The 8,782-nt window shown below is 38.4% G+C and overlaps 1 protein-coding gene across 1 annotated transcript in view; it reads left to right on the top strand.

The window, feature by feature from the left end:
* The first annotated feature begins 3,924 nt into the window (after positions 1–3,924).
* Positions 3,925–8,782, top strand: part of FBXO34 (F-box protein 34) — a 134,807-nt gene continuing 129,949 nt past the window's right edge. Inside the window, exon 1 of the mRNA XM_032875332.1 lies at positions 3,925–3,947. The gene's annotated coding sequence lies outside the window, so the exon portion shown is untranslated. The remainder of the gene's footprint in view (positions 3,948–8,782) is intronic.

The raw sequence follows: 8,782 nt of genomic DNA, 5'->3' as shown, positions 1-8,782 counted from the left end.
ATTTAGTTCAACATTCATTGAACCGTAAGAACTATTTAAGCACTGGGGACATCATAAATGAGTAAGATACAGTTCTTGCCCTCAAATCATTCTTCCAAAGGTGACCTTATGAATAAATACCTTGTGTCAAATCCAGAGGAGCTATGGAGATCCCAGTCAGCATCAATCACCTTTTTTAGCTAAGCAATCACTTAATCAGCGAACCAGCAACTGCTTAGTGAAGGCCTGCTATTAATGACTAAACTAAAATTAGTGAGGTTTTAGTTACTTTATTATTTAGTTATTATTTTAATGTACACTAGTAACCTCTGAACATTGTGCTATTTTCAGTCTTTTAAATTATAGTAGTTCTTTTATATTATATCATTATTATTTATTTAAGTAGCCTTCACACTCAGCTCAGAGCCCAACGTGAGGCCCAAACTCATGACCCTGAGATCATGACCTGATCTGAGATCAAAAGTCAGATGCTCAACTGACTGGGCCACCCAGGGGCCCCTAGTAGTTCTTTAATATTTTATAGTAAACATTTTTCTTTAATGAATACTATCTCAATTGGATACTGGTGAACTGTCCTCCATAAAAATCTCAAAACCATTTTTCCAAGAAGAGGATTCTGCTGCTACCATGACCAATAGCTTTATCAATGAGGCCTTAAAAAAAAAGAAAAAAAAGAAAAAGAATATGAGAAAGTACTATTAAATTAACAAAACGTTTTTTTAAAAAGCAGAATCCAAAACTATATAGTTTTAATCTAGTTTTGGAAAGTAAAATATCTATAATTATAGTGGCAGGCACTGTTTTGAAAGAGTTTTACCCATTTAGTCCTCACAAGAACCATAGGAGGTAGCTAGGGTTATAGAAACTGAGGTACAGACAGGTAAGTGATGCGCCTTAAAGTTACCTGGCCTGGGTCACTTAGAGAAAGTGGACAAAGGGAAAAGTAAATGCCAGAATTCCAATAATTCTTAGATCTAGAGAGTATAATAAAAGGTAGTTCTCATTTCCTATTTTTGGTTACATATTTTCCTAATATTTCTACAATGAACCTAAATTGTTTGGTAATCATAAAATTGTTTAAAAATAAAATATTCAAGTTTTATGGTCAATAAAATTGCTCAGTAAAGTAGCAAATGGAGTGCTGTAAGCCAAGGCATTGCAATCATTTCAATGAGCATGCAAATAGCATTTTTTAAGAGAGTGAGCAAACATGAGAGTGGGGGCAGGGGCAGTGGGAAGAGAGAGACAGAGAGAGAGAGAAGAGAAAATCTTAAGCAGGCTCCAAGCCCAGTGCAGAGCCTGTTTCAGGCTCCATCTCATGACCCTGAGATCATGACTTGAGCCAAAACCAAGAGTCCGTCACTAAACTGTCGGAGCCAAGTGCCCTGCAACAAACATTTGTATTGACTCTGATGACATTTTCTCATGGTTTAAGTGGGGACATGAAATGATGTCAGAATGTTCCCTACAGTGACTGTAAAAATCCTTAGGCTTGCATTTTGAGTCTATTGCCTGGTGCACACATACTATATACAATGTAACTTTATACAAAACTTCTTCAGGATAAATCTAATACATATTAATTGAATTCTGACCTAAAGAAACAGAGCATTGCAGACTCAGCAGGACTGCTACTATCTGGTTTTTGACTCCAAGTCCCCTTGAAAGCCATACTGCTGAGCCATGTTAAAGGGATAGCACTTCTTCATGCCTTGATTACTTGACTACAGATTTGAATCTACACCTCTGACCTCAATGTTTATGCTCTTTCTAGAATACCAGGCTGCCTCTCAAAATGATCTTACCAGTGTTTCTCTTTGGTTTCTTGTATTCTGAAAACAAAAGATGTTCATGCAATATTGAAGCAAATATCAGAGTATACCTCAGAAAACCTGCTGATTAAAATGATTTACCAATGTTTCATAATTAGCCAAGGACAGAACTGGAACATGAATGTGGGTATACTTTTCCCCCATTAAGTCATCATGAGTTACACACATGCCTGATCTCTGAGGCCCTATCTGCACAGATGGAAGTAGATGGGAGGGCTGCCCACAGTCTGGCAATACTCTTCAATGCTGACACGAGGCACTTCTAATCATTTCTGTCCCAAAGAACCTAAAGTGTATCTTACTTGTAATGGCATCTAATTTCAGGAAGAGCTTTGAAAAAAACTTCATAATTCCTTTATGCTCTTAGGGACGCACTTGGAAGAAGTAAGAGATAATGCTCCTAGTTAACAACGACGAGGGAATCCCTGCAAAGGGGAGGAAACAGGGCTGATCAGGAGCCCTGAGCAGAAAAGAAAAACTGGAATCCAAGAAAACTGAGTTCCTTTAGTCTGGCAGAGCATTTGTGGATACAAAAAAGAAGGGGTTAGTGTGGGGTCTCCTGATTGGATGGGGGCCACCAAATGTAGGGCAAACTTAGGTCTGGAGCTACTCCATTCCAACACGATGGAGTGGAGGCCAGCAGCACAGAAGGAGAAAGAATTCACCCAAGGCAGAACAAAAGGAGATGGAAGTTTATTGAAAATACCTTAAGGAAGCAGCAGGCAGGATAGCAAAGTTGACACTGTCAAGAGGTGGTGGTGGGGGAAAGGTGAGGAGATATGGGAACCTATGGAATTTTCCTTTTTTGATACCTGTGTCTGGTGTAAGTAGACCATTGGTCCGCTAGGACTGACCCCCTAATGGGCCTGTTTGGATTCAGCCCAGTGGTCATTGCGGGGGGGGGGCACTGTGGGGGGGGGGGGGGGGGGGGGGGGGGGGGGGGGGCTTGGGGGGGGTGGGGGGGTGTGTGGGGGGGGGGTCCTGACTTTTACTTTATTCAGGACTCCATTGTTCAAGTTTGTTGCCTAAAAGAGGCCTCTACAAATAGGAGAAAAAAAGAACTAAGGATAATGGTGAACCTGTAAAATCTGCTTTTGTTAGTTATTGTCAAGGGCTTGGTGATGAGAAAACGTATTCTCTAAAAGCATACATACACCTGAGCTGTCCAAAGTGGTTGCCACCAACCACATGTGGCTATTGAGCACCTGAAATGTACCTACAGTGACTAAGGACAAAATTTTTAAATTTTACTTAATCTCCAGTAGTTTAAATTTGATTCAGTTGTTGGGAAGCTTTTAGGTATATTTGTAACAACCTGGGTAGGTGGATATACTTTGCAGCTCTACATTTTATGGCCTCTAAATACAGATCAAACTTTCCCATGAAAATCTAAGTCCAAATTGAGATCCGCTGTACTGGATTCAGGAGCCGTGGTACAACAAAAGTAAAATATCTAATATAATATTTATTTATATTCTGTGTTGAAATATTTTAGATAAATTATGGATATATTGAGTTAAAACCCATTACTAAAATGAATTTCACCTTTTTCTTTTTTAATGTGGCTATTAGAAAACTTTAAATCACCTGTGTGGCTTGCATTACCTCTCTGTTGGGAAATGCTATCATCGTTATGAGAAACATTGCCATTTGAAATATCAGTGACAATGGAATGTCTCATTCCTACTCAGAAGATCTGAGCCCTGTGGGTTACTTTAATACAGGGAAACAGAATCCATTTCTAACCAAGAGCTTCAGATAAGAGGTTCTTCAACTGCAGTTTCCAAGGAAACAGGTAATCAGAGTAGAATATTCCTAGGAGAACTTCTAAAATGTTTCCAATGGAAGGCCAAGGCCGTGTAAACAATGTTTCTCCTCTGGCTATACAGACCCTGTCCTTTGGAATGATTACTGACTTTTCTTTTCTTTTTTCCCTCCCCCCCTTTATCAGTGATATCCGTTGTTCTGCTCTGTTCCCGTTGCCTCCAGAACAAAAACTGCAGAGAAACCTCAGTTGCTAAACTGCTCCTGCTTCATGACATCACCAGTTCAGAGCCGATCCCCACTGGTCCCAGGCCCTTTTCAGAATCCTTCGGCACAGGCTCCAACTTTGAGGTAAGTCCCTTCCAAGTCTCTGATGCCCAGACATCCAGGGTCCCGGAGAGGCCTTATGCTCTCTCTCTTGCAGCAGCGGGTAAGTAACCCCAACTTCAACTACGAGTGTGTTCCTGGTGCTCTTCATCTGATGGACTTCATCTAGGGACATCTGAAAATGAAGTCTTAAAATCTTGAAATTGGATTACCAAAAAGGAGCAAGAGGAATTATTCATTGATTCCAGAAAAAATTTGAAATGTAAAGAGCGGAAAGCAGTTGTAGAGTCTAACCAACCTGGGTTCTAGGCCTGGAGCTACTCAATTTCTATTTTCAGACTTCATTAAGCATCAAAACATCTATTTCAGGGGCTCCTGGGGCTCTCAGTCTGTTAAGTGTCTGCCTTCAGCTCATGTCATGATCCCAGGGTCCGGGGATTGAGTCCTGCATTGGGCTCCCTGTTTAGTGGGGAGTCTGCTTCTCCCTCTGCCTCTCTCTCCCCCCTGCTCATTCTCTCTCTTGCTCTCTCAAATAAATAAATGACCTTTAAAAAAATATCTATTTCATAAGGTGGTAAGAATTTAAGAAAATACCCTACTTAAATTGCAGCTGGCACAGTGAACACTTTAAAATGGTAATTACCATTAGCTGCCCACAAAGGGGAAAATTAGCAGGAGGACAGAATCCTGTGGGCATTTCTGTGTTCTCTGGACCAGCCCGGTTTCTGGCAAAGCAGGAAATGGGGGTGTGTGTGTGTGAATGGAACTTAATTAATTAATTAATTAATCAATCAATTTTCCTGAACAGTTAAAGCTAAAGGAGCTCTAAACTTTCCTTTGGAATCAAAAGATGAAGGAATTGCTGATAAAAGATTCTCCTTTTCAGAAATTTGTTCTGCTTTTGCATGTTTTATTTTTATTTTTTAAAGATTCATTCATTTGAGACAGAATGAGAGAGAGAGAGAGAGAGAGCGAGTGTGCACCAGCAGGGGGAAGGGACAGAGGGAGTGGAAGGAGAATCCTCAAGCAGACACCCCAGTGAGCATGGAGCCTGATGCAGGGTTCACTCGTAGGACCCGTTATTAGGACCTGAGCTGAAATCAAGAGTTGGATGCTTAACCAACTGAGCTACCCAGGTGCCCCTGTTTTCCCATGTTTTAAAGGTGCTTTTATTTTACATGCCTAATAAACTTTGAATGTTTAGTGGCTCCAGAGTCCCTGTAAACCAAGCCTTGGATTAACAGGCTACCACAACAAGAATAGGATAGTAGTAAAAAGAGAGTGGGCTTTGGCCTCATAGAGACATGGGTTTAAATTCCAGTTCTGCCACTTTTTTAATCCATAGGTTCAAGGCTACATATGGCCTCGGTCAAGAGATTTACTTCTTCCTCAACTTCCCTTTGATAACAATACTTTCTTCATGGAATTTTAAGATAGATTAAAGTACCTGACAAATATAATAACAATATCCTTGGATCTACCAACAGAAACTATGTGCATATCTGATTAAAATATTGAGAAATGAAGAGCAAAGAGATAATGCTGTCAAAAGTTAGTGAAAATGGGGGAGCCTGGGTGGCTCAGTGGGTTAAAGCCTCTGCCTTCGGCTCATGTCATGATTCCAGGGTCCTAGGATCGAGCCCCACATCGGGCTCTCTGCTCAGCAGGGAGCCTGCTTCCCCCTCTCTCTCTGCCTACCTCTCTGCCTACTTTTGATCTCTGTCTGTCAAATAAATAAATAAAATCTAAAAAAGAAAAAGTTAGTGAAAACGGCGAAATTTACTGTTAATTGGTGACAACTATAAACTGGTAGAGCTTTCTAGAAAACAAGCATTGAAGCTGTTTCCCAATCAGTCTCACTTGTGGTAAAGTGGGTAAGATTTTCCTCAATCCACAGCACTGTAAGCTTTGGAGCAGCATCTCCCCCCAACCCCCTAAGTCCATTTTGAAATTTAAAGAAAGTCAAACTCATTCAGATGTCTTTTCTCCTCCACTTATGGCTGCTTTCTTTCACCAGTCATTAAAGGCTGTTGATTCTTCCCTCAGAACTGGTCTTAGAAAACATAGCAAAAATGCAAAAAAATGTTGATTGACATTTTTATTATGCAGATGTTCTATATAAAGTGACAAGAATTCATTTTTTATGCTGCTGTGAACTCATTTCAAAGTGATTGAAAACCCTTCTCAAATTTTCTGTAAAATTTAAGCACACACCTGCAAAATTTTCTGTGAAAATATATAAATACAGAGTTGACAGATTGCAATTATTTAAAAGTTACACACATATTTTGACAATCCTGGGTGGATTTGTGGTGAGATTGGGTGGAGTTTTCTTGTATTTTAATTCCTACCATATTGTATTAATAGTTTTTGTACAATAAATTATAGCTTAAAAATTCCTGCAAATAGTTCAATCTAATTATATGTCCCTAAAGATCTAATTTAATGTTAAAATCTGCAGTTATTTTTAAAAAAACACATCTATCTAAAAAGATCCACATCTTTCTTTAAAAGAAAATGCTTGCTGAATAATGTATTATATTTTATATATGTTATATATTACAAATTAATCATCTCTTCTTATTAGCTAGCTAAGCTACTTTTAATTTCCCTATTATACATAATCTTTTAATTAACACCTTTTAAAATGTCAAGTGTTGTTCAAGCTTTTCTTTTATATCTCAACATTTTTTTCTTATTTGTCTAGTCTTTACAATGGGAGAAAGAGCAACATAATTTTTAAAAACTATTTTTAAAAACTGAAGGAAGTGAAAATACCTGTTAAGGGGTGCCTGGGTGGCTCAGTGGGTTGGGCCACTACCTTCAGCTCGGGTCATGATCTCAGGGTCCTGGGATTGATCCCCGCATCGGGCTCTCTGCTCAGAAGGGAGCCTGCTTCCTCCTCTCTCTCTGCCTGCTTGTGATCTCTCTCTGGCAGATAAATAAATAAAATTAAAAAAAAAAAACCTGTTAAAGCAAAATGTATACATTTACATCACCATCTGTCATTTCCCACTAGTGGCACCTCCTTCTTTTTTATTTTTTTAAAGATTGTATTCATTTTGTGGGGGGAAGGGGCAGAGGGACAGAATCTCAAGCAGACTCCTAGCTGACTGTGGAGCCTGACACAGAGCTCAGCCCAGGGCTCAATGAGGGGTTTCATCTCCCAACTCTGAGATCATGACCTGAGCTGAAACCAGGAGTCAGAGGTAAGCCTCTGGCTAACTGAGCCACCTAGGTGGGCCCCACTGCTACGTCCTTCTAAGTGTGATCTCTTTCAGTGTGAAAGGGATCTTTAAAAAAAAAAAAAAAAAGATTTATTTATTTATTTATTTATTTATTTATTTGAGAAAGTGAGAGAGAGCGCAGGGGAGGGGGAGGGACAGAGGAAGAAGAGAGAGAATCTCCAACAGACTCCCTCCTGAGCACAGAGTCCTGCATGGGGCTCAATCCTGACCCCAGTTGAAATCAAGAGTTGGACTTGCTTAACTGACTCAGCCACCCAGGTGACCCAGTTTCTGATTATTTCTTAGGAGAGAATCCCAGATGGGGGTGCTTACTAAGTAACAAGGGCTTCAAGAATTTGGAAATTACAGAAACATTAAAGGAAATTGTTTGTGACAAGATAAAAAAAATTCAAATACTGTCTATGTAAAGCGAGAAACATTTGTACAAAAGAAGACAAAGTCAAAAGGAAAAACAATGGAGTGGCAAAATGTTTGTAATTAATATGTTAGATGGAAGTTTGTGATCTAAAAGGGAACTGATGATAAATTTCTCTGGACAATAACTAGCATCCCTTGGGTAAGTAAATATTTTAAAAAAATGAGAGCTAGGAATAAAGGAATTTTCCCAGTTCCTGAAGGAATTTGTACTCTGATACCTGTGCTAAGTCCAAGTTCTTAGTGACTCAGTATATACTTTCTCATATTCAGGACCGATGTGTATGTGTTATACATACACATGAGATTTCATGACTAAATATATAATGTAATTTATATTGATCGAGAGTATAGATAGGAACTGTGGTTTAATTTAACAGTGCTGGAATAGATTATTAGAAATAGTTTTACTGGATGATTTTTTTGTGACTCTGAAATGTTTGGATGATTTCTTCTTTTGAGAGACTGTGTACTCATTAATACTGCTTTGTTCTCTTGTTAATTTTTATTAGTGTTTTTCCTTCCAGTTGTTTCCCAAGTGTTTCTTTTTAGGTAAACTATTTGTGCATCCATATAAAAATAAGATTTGTTTTATAGCGTGGATTACTTTTAGCAGGTGTTTATAATATGAGAAGGAATTAACTAGTGAATTTTAAAAATAAAGGCCTAGTGTCCATAGGCAAATTTTAATGTGTGAGCTCTTTATTAAGTATATCATAAATATTAATGAGACAGTATGTTTAAAATAGCTTCATGTCTTTATTTTCAATTAATCTGGGGGTTTTTTTGTTAGAAAAGAATTGCATGCACATAATAAAGAAGTTAGAATAAAAAAGCTTAAAATGAAAAAAAAGTCTCCCTCCTTTCCCCAACTCTACCCTCTCCACCAGAGTCCCTAATTCATTTCCTAGGAATCACTCTTGTTAATAGCTTCTGCTTTTAGTTTATCATATTTCATGTCTTATCAAATCTACATAGGATCTATCGATATTCTGTTATGAAAGATTAATTTGTCATGAACCAACTACCCTTCTACCTCTGGATTTTATTGCTTATATTTTCATATTTCTAAATGTCTTCTAGTGGTTGCCTTATTTACTTATTTACTTCAATAACACATTTAAATGTTTAATTCTGGATTTCTCAAGTTTAATGTGACTTGAAGACCCATAATTAAAAATGAGAATATTACCCATC

The sequence above is a fragment of the Lontra canadensis genome, unplaced genomic scaffold (genome assembly GCF_010015895.1).
Source record: "Lontra canadensis isolate GAN:19392208 unplaced genomic scaffold, GSC_riverotter_1.0 scaffold55, whole genome shotgun sequence".
Taxonomy (NCBI): domain Eukaryota; kingdom Metazoa; phylum Chordata; class Mammalia; order Carnivora; family Mustelidae; genus Lontra; species Lontra canadensis.
Note: the sequence above shows the minus strand (reverse complement) of the source record. Positions and strands in the feature narration are given on the sequence as shown.